This window comes from Miscanthus floridulus, chromosome 8 (genome assembly GCF_019320115.1).
Source record: "Miscanthus floridulus cultivar M001 chromosome 8, ASM1932011v1, whole genome shotgun sequence".
Classification (NCBI taxonomy): domain Eukaryota; kingdom Viridiplantae; phylum Streptophyta; class Magnoliopsida; order Poales; family Poaceae; genus Miscanthus; species Miscanthus floridulus.
Window position 1 is genome coordinate 224,577,494 of NC_089587.1, and position 6,634 is coordinate 224,584,127.

Below are 6,634 nucleotides of genomic sequence, written 5' to 3' on the forward strand. Positions count from 1 at the left end.
CAAAATATTAAAAGAGATATTTTGAAGTGTAGGTCGTCATGACCGGCCACGCTCTCCTTGATCGGACCAGTCCATCTAACGGCTCTGTTCGCTTCTCTTATAATCCGTCTTTTTTAGCTTGTTTTTTCAGCCGGAATAACGTTTTTCTTTCACAATTTCGACTTATTTTTTCAGCGAAGCGAACGGAACCGACATTTGGTGGTTCAGCGTTGATGTCCTGTTTATGAAAACCAAAGCAGAAGTGTCACCATTTTTTTAAAAAAGGTGGAATAGTTCAAGTACAAGCAAGCTTGGAAACTATGATTGTAAGCAGCAGTGACCTTGCCTATGTATGCTACTAGTACGTTGTGCGCGCCCTTGCGCGTGGCATGAGTTGCAGAAATGGATGCATTGAGTTGAATGTACATACTATGTCATATAGGAAAGCTGAAATATTCGTTTTTTCTTTGCCTAGGACAGAGCAAATGCATGACACATACTTGATAGCGTATTACAAGCAGGATGGGTATATATATTACATAAAGGCATATTTAATGTCATACAGGAATATTGTTCCTAATAATCAATACACATGACTGTTTTCAGCTCAAACATGCATAAGGTATAAGTTCCTATGGAGGTGGACTCTGTTTTGGATTTTTTTGAGTTTCACAATGCTGATACATGCAGCCAAAAGTAGTAAGGTCATGTTCTGCTCTTGAACCCAGACAAAAGCACCAAAGTAGTGATGTGGTTTTGAACCTATAATGCACAAAGCAGGTTGTTAGTTCTATCATCAGAAGAAGTGCCAGCTAATTATGTTTGTTACTTAACAGGGAAGACCTATGCAGAGTTGTAAGAGAGATGGCTACCCGCACAACATGTAGGCTCACTCATACGTAACTGGGATCAGAGTGTCAGACATATCTTATACATAATTCTGCACCTCTAAGTTACAAGACCAATTATCTGAATTGGTACCATCGAATGGTATAAGACGATTAGAAATAAGAAAAATGTCAGGGCTAAGCTGTTGTTGTAAAAACTGAAAATGTAGGTTAGTGGTAAAAACATGCATGAGCACATAATTGGTATCATTTTAAGTACCAACAATAGGGACACAACATTGTACTCTATTCAGTCAAGTTATCTAGGACATAGCAAGATCGGGCTCTGTTAAGATTGTGAAACACGATGGATTTCAGAAAACCGGGAAGGCAGGGGCTGCAGGAATTAACCAACAACTTCAGAAAAAAATAGAGATAGGTAGACGATGGGCAAAAGAAAATTCAACTAATGTCTCTATTGATTTCTAAAAAAAAAACATGGTTTCAGTTGTCATTGCAAAGTCTTTTAGCTTTGTAGCATACATTAAGCTCTGACATTATGTAAATGAAATTAGAGGAAGAAATAAATGCAATTGTCTTTCGATGACCAGTGTTTTGTTAGGGGTACTGTGCCATCTTTAAAAACAATATGCCCTTAGTTTCTTAATTTCTTAAATAAATGTAACAGTATAGCTAAAATAATAATATATCTATTCATCTATTGAATACTTCATGTGGCTAGAAACCTTGTGGAAAAGGTTAAAATTGCGTACCATGATAGAACTGCATCAAATGCATAATTAAAAAAAAACAGGTCATGGAGAGGCTGTAAACCTGCATTGGTCTCTAGCAGCCTGTGGGAAAAGTTTGTAAATTTACAAAAGTTACAAAACTAATACAATGAGAGTGGCAGGAAAGCTCAGCATTAAGCTATGTCATCATAAATGTCTCTATAGTAGTGCAATAGGTTCATCACCTGTAGCTGTCTGTATGAGCGTTGGCTTCCTCTTCCTATGTTTGAGGCAGCCATTAAGGCATAAAGCATGGATGTCCCAGAAAATCAAGGCATGACTGTCTCCAACAACCGCGACCCAAAATACAAGATCCATTCATCCTTTGGGTAGCGCTACAGGCAAAAGATTCAATACATATTTTTGGTCTTCTCCAACAACAACAAGACCTAAAAGATAACCATTTCTGCAAATAGGTCTCCAGGAGAGAGGATACTCAGATTTGGGTTATGCCTCTCCTGGCACCCTCCTGGCACCCAAAATGGGTCTATAGGTACTCTGTTGGAGGCTATAGGTATTATGTTGGAGACCCATTTTGGGTTTGGGTTCCGCAATGGGTCTCCTGTTGGAGACAGCCACTTGTGGAGAAATGCAGTTCGAGCTGAGAAGAATCATTTAAGCATTTAAGGAATGATAAGTCTCTTTTGATTCCAATCACAGTTTTCTGAATTATTTGCAGTTAGATTCAGCAAAAAGGATGCTAATCGTGATTTTACTAATTTTAAGTTCACTTCCATTAGATTTTTATTTACAAACATTAACTGAACCCAAGAGGTCACAAAGACATGCTTTACGCTGTGTCCTTCATGCTTTGGCTTATGATACTAAAACTTAAAAGTACTGAATATGCTTTGAACAGCTTATCTTCATGTGGGCTGTTGCATCCTCACAGAATTTCCTAACGATGTTTTGCATCCTAATCTGAAGTCTAATTTCTCATACTAAGAAGCTGTCAACATCTCACTATTCTCAATATGCACTATTATTAAACATTGTACAGATTTCATTGAGCACCTTACCTTGGAGGCATTTTCTCAAGCATCTGGTGGGCGGCATTCATGTCGAGGACCGTTCTATTTGCTGGGGCGATGGCTGGAACGCTCAGTTGCTGGAGATCACAAAGGGCATCCGCTCAATCCCCGCGGACGCCGCCGCCGCCTGCCGCCCGCGTCCCCCCGGAAAGTCTCGCGCCGCTCCGTTCACGCGTCTGCCGTGGCGCCTGCCCGTCCGCGTCCACCCTCCCCAACTCCGGGGCCACCGTGGCGCATGCGGGGGCCATGCGCGTGGCGGCCCCGGCCACTTCAGCTCGGGCTGGGGATCCCGGCATCCCCGGCGACTCCGGCGCGGACGGAGAAAAGGCACAGAGCGGCGGGTCGGACGAAGGCGGTGCGTTGTCGCCCTTGCGAGCCGGAGCCCGGAGGACGCGAGCGATGCGACGCGAGCAACCGAGTATTCGCGAAGCGCCAGGGGAGCCGAGCTGGACGGACGGGATCAGCGGCGCGGGAATCGGACGGCCGATAAGAAATAGGAAACGTGGCCCAATGATTTGCACGAGCTTGGCTGCAGTTAGGGTATTTACATATTTATCATTATTGGGATTAGCGTGGAATTATTTTTTCTCGTTGCAAGGTTCAGGTATTTTTCCAGTTTTACATGAAAAATAAGCAAGAGTTCAGTATAGTATACGAGTTCTTAATACCTGCTCTGGAAGCGGTGGCGGCTGAAGTCCTGGCGCAGCTTGTCGACCTCGGCGCGCTCCTCCGGCGTGCCGGCCGACGTCGTCGGGGTCGAACTCCCCCACCTGCCTTCCGAGGAAGCCGTTCTCCGATCGCAGCCACGGCCCGCCACCTTCACTCACCTTCACCCTCCACGACTGCAAATACTCTGCATCGTTCGTTCCGCCTGCTGGGAGCAATGACGCCCTTCTTTATAGAAGTTGCTCGTAGCCTCATGCTGTCATGCAGTCTTATCTGAACAGTTACTATGATGAATAGTCACGATTTTCCAGGTGTCCGGCGTCGGGTGAAGCTCCCGTCGGTCTGTCGTGCACACAGGAACCGAGACGCGGATGATTCTTATAGCTTGTTTAGTTCAAAAAAAAATTTCTCAAAAAGTGCTACAATAGCCATTACATCGAATCTTGCGATACGTGTATGGAGCATTAAATGTAGACGAAAAAAACTAATTACACAGTTTGGTTGGAAATTGCGAGACGAACATTTTGAGCCTAATTAGTCCATGATTAAACAATAATTGACAAATAAAAACGAAAGTATTACAGTAGCCAAATTTCCAAAATTCACGAACTAAACACAATGCACAAGAGAATAGGGCCTTGTTCACTTTGCAAATTTTTTGAACCCGATGAATAGTACCACTTTCGTTTTATTTAGCAAATATTGTCCAATCGTGGACCAACTAGGCTCAAAAGATTCATCTCGTGATTTTCAACTAAACTGTATAATTAGTTATTTTTTACCTACATTTAATACTCCATGCAAGCGGCTAAAAATTGATGTGATGAAGAGAAAGTAAAAAAACTTAGAATTTGGATGGCATCTAAACAAAGCCCAGGTTCCAGAATGTGCTTCTTATTTTGCGCACTCTCGTAGAAGACCAAGAAGTCTCTCGGAAGTCCAGCGAAGCGTCAGGTACGGAAGATGAGAAGTACAGAAGAGAAACTCTCGTAATCATGGTAGAAACAGAAAACTCCCGTAATCGGTAACAGAAACTCTCGAAACTTCCGTCATCAAGGGACCTGAAACTCCTCTCTCAACTTCTTAATAGATGCACATACGTCTATCTATATAAGTTGAGTCAACATCCCGTACATGACTAAAACTATATTACACGTAACATTTAATATGGGCCTTAGGATTTAAGTGATTTAATTTAATTAAAATAGGTCAAGCCCATAATTAGATCCAATAGTCATCAAAGTGGGAACCCCATCTGCTACTTGCCTACTTCTATGATCAAAATTAGATGCAGTCCCGTGTTATCTATCGACACCACACGCCACGTAAAGACAAAAAAAGAGAGTCCAGGAGAAGTGTAACACTTCCACTCTAATCAGTACCAGTTTGAACAATTCTCGCATATATCGTCATATGTCCATTTATTGTTATCTAGAACAGTCATCAAAGAGGGAACACCATCCGCTACTTCTGTGATCAAAACTAAACTATCCCGCACCTGTGTTTTACCTGCTGTTTAGCCAAGGTGGTGTGTACGGGCAGTGACTGCTCACTACATAGGAGCATCTAGGGCCTCTTTGGTATGGCTTATGTCGGCTTCGGCTTCATCTATTTTGCGTAAATCGAGGCACTGTAGCGTAAAGTCGTTTTGTAAGCCGGGGTTAAAATGAACTAGAAGCCGAAAAAAACCAGTTTTTCTGGCTTCACCGGCTTTGACTTCATCGGTGAAGCCGTTTTGGATGAGCCGTGCCAAAGGAGCTATAGTGTTCCACGGAATCTACACCAGTGCTGGGTCTGGTGCAAACAATGGCTATCGAATGGTCATAAGCTCCATGTTTTTGGAATAGTAACCTTGGTTGCTACCGAATGGTCATCAGCCTGTTTGGTTGGCTGGTTCGTATCGTTGCTGGTTCGTGAAGAAGTACTGCTGGCTGGTTTATGTGAGAGAAAAATATTGTTACGGCTGGAAATTTACGATCGTTTACGATAAGCCATAGCCAAACGAACAGGCTTCATAAGTTCCATGTTTTTGGCATAGTAACCTTGGGTTGGGCAATTTGAAAATCAAGAATACCGTGCATGTCATGTCCATCCAAACGTTCAATCTTAAAGCTTCATATGTTTTTTAAATCGATAGGATTCAAGATACCAGGACATTTTCTTCCTATGTTCTCTATTTCTATGTTTTTAGAGTCCTTAAAAAAGTGAATGATAACGTTTACCAGAGCACGCGTCTAATGGATTGGCTTCACGCGAACAGCCGAATTTAGTGACTTCCATGTGTCCGACTCCGGCTGGGGGTCCATCAGCCTGCTGGCCTGTTCGGCTGATATTAAACCCGGCTGATAAGCTGGCTAAAGTTGTTTTATTGTAAGAGAAAAATACTGTAGATTCTATTTGATAAACCGGCTGATAAGATGAAAAGAACATGTCATATTTACTGATGGAGTATTGTGCACCACACACCGTGAGGCAAGAAGAATAGAGTCCAAGATAAGTGTAACCCTATAACGTATATATCGACTATTTTTGTGTGTGAACGAATTGATAATGACTATTGACTAGTAGTATGTACTGTAGAATGGTAGAATGTCAAAGGGCCTCTAGTCCAACTGGTTAGAGCGTCCCAGGGGCACTCCTCTGGGTTCGACTTTTCATGGGAGCGAATTTCAGGTTGGGGTTAAAAAATTTTCTCGTCTGTTCCACGCCAAAGCACAGGTCTCAGGAACGAGCCTATTCTCATAGGGGTACGGTGCCACTGTGTATGGGTGGGGTAGGGGTTCAGGGGTTTTCTGGACCTACGTGAGAAGATTCTTCTTCTTAGCTTTCCCCCGCAGGTCCAGTTTTTTTTAGAATGGTAGAATATATATGCCCTATTCGCTTGGCTGATAAGCCATGGCTGAAAGAACTGTTGGCTGATTTGTTGTGAGAGAAAAATACTGTTCGTTGGCTAAAAAAGTATGGCTTATAAGCCAAGCGAATAGGGCGATAGTTAACGCGCTCCGCCGCGTCCACTGGCCTCACGCGCCTATGGCCACTTAAGAGGTACAAACAAAGATCCTTACTCTACTCATACTAATTGTGCTAAGTTGTTGTTGCAAGATCATAAGACAGTACCTGATAATAATCTTATGGTTGTTGTTCATACGATCATATCACACTTTGGTATGATCATATCCCCACCATGGATCTCAATGATGAAGTTCACCTTATCTGACTCATTGGCCAATTGCCACACAAGCTTGTTCAATGTCGACAATATCAACCTTCAGTGTACGAATCAAATTCAGATGAATAGGAAGACGATTCAGCATGCCGCGTGTTAAAGAGGAAAGGCCGC

The 6,634-nt window shown here is 42.8% G+C and overlaps 1 long non-coding RNA gene across 1 annotated transcript; it reads right to left on the reverse strand.

Annotated features, from left to right (window-relative positions):
- Positions 1-336: 336 nt before the first annotated feature.
- LOC136475165 (uncharacterized) lies at positions 337-3,477 on the reverse strand. Its single transcript, XR_010763109.1, has 3 exons — positions 3,297-3,477; positions 2,617-3,157; positions 337-741 (listed from the first exon to the last, which is right to left on the reverse strand). It is a non-coding gene; the product is annotated as an uncharacterized lncRNA (long non-coding RNA).
- Between the last annotated feature and the right edge of the window lie 3,157 nt (positions 3,478-6,634).